Source organism: Ovis canadensis, chromosome 15 (assembly GCF_042477335.2).
Source record: "Ovis canadensis isolate MfBH-ARS-UI-01 breed Bighorn chromosome 15, ARS-UI_OviCan_v2, whole genome shotgun sequence".
Classification (NCBI taxonomy): Eukaryota; Metazoa; Chordata; class Mammalia; order Artiodactyla; family Bovidae; genus Ovis; species Ovis canadensis.
Window position 1 is genome coordinate 84,693,272 of NC_091259.1, and position 3,576 is coordinate 84,696,847.

A 3,576-nucleotide genomic window follows, 5' to 3' on the forward strand; every position below is an offset into this window, starting at 1 on the left:
AAGAGCTCTGACAAAACGCGGCCCACTGGAGGAAGGAATGGCACACTGCTCCGGTATTCTTGCCAGGAGGACCCCGTAAACGGTGTGAAGAGGTACAAAGGTGCGGCACTGGAGGATGAGCCTCCCTGAAGGTCGGAGGGTGTCGTTTGCTACTGGGGAAGAGCAGAAGGCAGCTACTAATACCTCCAGTGAGAAGGAAGCAGCTGGGCCCAAGTGGAAACAACACTCAGCTGTGGAAGTTAGAGAGCATCACCTACCTGATGGTCAGAAATCTGAGCAAACTCAGGGAGATAATAATGAAGGACAGGGGAGCCTTGGCGTGCTGCAGTCCATGGGGTCGCAAAGAACGACTGAGCGACTGGACAACAGCCGAGAGCAGGGGGATAACAGGGATGGCTAAAATGCAAGGGAGAGGGAGGCGGGCCCTAGAAGAAGCATAGGTGGGGCTCTGTGGCCAGGGGAAAGCCACTGTGATGGATCCGATGTCATAGATCCGTCAGCAGTCCTGCCACTTCTCCACTGCTTCTTGCTGAAGGCTTACATGTGCTAAGTGTTTGTACTATTTTGTTCAATTCTCAAAATAATGCTCGTAAAGCATTATTATTGTCCTAAGTGAGCATAATCTGTCAAATGGACTGATGAGGAGACGGAAGGTTATGTCACTTGACCAAGGTCACGAAGACGAGTGAGTGACACGGCAAGGGCTTGAATCTGTACTTTAGAAACCCTAGAGCCCACGGGTTTAACTCTTGCCCCAGATTACCCATGTTGAGATTTCCTGGGAAGAGCTCTCTTATCTTTTCTTTTATAGGCACGTGATTTATATCACCCATCTGGAATGGGATGGAGTGAAAAAAGGGGATTCGGGAACTATTGTCTCTTCAAGATTACTCAGCTCTTTGATTTCTCCCCTGGGAGCCACGCTGACTGTCAGCTAGAAGGTGCTGGAAAAAATTAGATTGCTCCAGTGTGTTCACGTGTATGCAATTTATCATTCCTAAAGATAAGGCCTAAAGAGACCTCACTGCATTACATTTCCTCCAATAAATAGAAGCAGAAGGGCATCTGTTTAGCATTTGAGACATGCCCCTGGCTCCCTTTGGTTAAAAGAGGAAACTAAGTATTAAAACATAGTAGTCGAAGGAATGACTCCCTCTGGGCTGGCTTGCTCTCTGCTCTGAGTATGGGCCTCAGAGGCGATAATTGAAATTGGGGGCTGCCAGGAAAGGATGCCTTTGCTCTTGATTAATTGGGAAGACTAAAGATATCCCGAGGAGAGGGCTTGGGTTCCCTTCTAGGGTCTAACCTTCCTAGATCTGGATCTGAAGCTTAGAAAAAGTGCTGAGAATCTATCAGAGGGTGAGACAGGAGAGGCTATCTCCTTCATGCTGTGCTGTGCTTGGTCGCTTAGTCATGTCTGACTCCATGTGACCCCATGGTCTGTTGCCCGCCAGGCTCCTCTGTCCATGGGGATTCTCCAGGTGAGAATACTTGAGTGGGTTGCCATGCGCTCCTCTAGGACATCTTCCCAACCCAGGGATCGAACCCAGGTCTCCCACATTGCAGGCAGATTCTTTACCAGCTGAGCCACCAGGGAAGCCCAAGAATACTGCAGTGGGAGGCCTATTCTTTTTCCAGGGGAACTTTCCGATCCAGGAATTGAACTGGGGTCTCCCGCATTGCAGGCGGATTCTTTACCGGCTGAGCTACCTTCATACGTTTCTTTAACTGTTGAGGACACTGACGCCCAGTGCGCTGGATACTGCCGATTGCCCCTCCAGACCTTCTCTTCACCCTTTTCCGCTCTGTGCTGCATCCTGGGAGGCTGCCCTGGATGTACGGTATGACTGGGTTCCCTTATTCTCAAGTCTCTGGTTTGATTAGGCCAAAGGAAAGCACCCACAGATCCAAGGGCAGGAGGAAATCAAAGCAAAGGTATTTAAAAAAAAAAACAAACATTTCCTATTTATTCATCTGGCTGCACCAGGTCTTAGTTGCAGAACGCAGGCTCTCTAGTTGTGGCATGTGGGATCTAGTTCCCTGACCAGGGATCGAACCCAGGCCCCTCCACTGGGAGTGTAGAGTCTCAGCCACTGGACCACAATGCTAGGGTGCCCTGAATGGGCTGCACCCCTCCTCTGAGGGTCACAGCCTCCCATCTGGTGGCCTCTCAATGCAGCTGCTGCCTCTGATCCTGGTGACTGCTTCTCCTTTTGCTCTTTCATGGCCAAGCAGAAGTAAAGCCTCCTTGGGGCCACTAACCTTGAGATACCCACTATTCATTCACGCACATATCTTTGTAAATAGCCCTGTTATTATACTCTAATCGGATTACCCAGTTTGGATGTGCCATCTGTTGCCTGGTGGGACCCTGACTGATACACCCAGAGAGCTTTAATGACTTGCCCGAGGTCTCAGGAGGATTTGATTATGTACCGGTATGTGTTAATGAGAAGGCATAACACTGGCCTTTCATATAGTTTATGAAGCACATTCATAACCATAATCTTGGGTGCAGGAAAGGCATTAAACTTTCCACTTAGAGACTAGGAAATTGAATCTCAGAGAAGAGGAGGGGTTTCCCACAGCTGGTAAACATCAGAGTCATCCTCAAACCCTATGCACGGGCTCTGCCGGTCACACTGTGGCTTGTCCACAGGTCAGGGCTGAACCTCTGATTCTTCACTAGCACAACTCCATAAGGAGCATCAGGGAAACACACAGGCCCAGAGTCCCATTTTCCAGGCCCAGAGCTAATGATATTACCTACACAGTCTAACAAGTTGTGGGGTCAGCAGTGAAGTCAGTGAAGTCGCTCAGTCGTGTCTGACTCTTTGCCATCCCGTGGACTGTAGCCCACCAGGCTCCTCTGTCCATGGGATTCTCCAGGCAAGAATACTGGAGTGGGTTGCCGTTTCCTTCTCCAGAGGATCTTCCCGACCCAGGGATTGAACCCAGGTCTCCCGCATTGTAGGCAGACACTTTACCATCTGATCCACCAGGGCAGTCAGTGGTATCATCCCTATTTTATAAAATTCATTTTATTTTACTTTAAAAATTTATTTATTATTTTTGGCTGGGCTGGGTCTTCCTTGCTGCGCAGGCTTTTCTCTAGTTGCAGGGAGTGGCAGCTCTTCTCTTGGTGCTAAGCGGGGGCTGTAGGGCATGTGGTGTGTGGGCTCAGGGGTTGCGGTTCCCGGGCTCTAAAGCGAGTTGGGGTGCGCGGGCTTAGGCGCTCTGCGGCTTGTGGGATCCTCCTGGACTTCGATTGAACCCGTGTCTTCTGCGCTAGCAGGCAGATTCTTTACCACAGAGCCACCAGGGAAGCCTCACCCTTATTTCATAGATGAGGAAAGAGAGGCTCAGAAAGCTGAATATCGTACTCAAAGTCATGCAGCTGGGAGGTCCCCAGAGTTTGAACCCAGGCCTGTCTGCCTGCTCTTGCCACCACCCCCGCCACCTCTTTCTACAGAGATGTGGCTTTCTGAAGGTCCTGCGGCCTGCAAGCCTGGCACAACCGTTGTATTTTTTCTCATCAAACCAGACCCAGCCTGGCCTTCATACTAACCCTGGGAC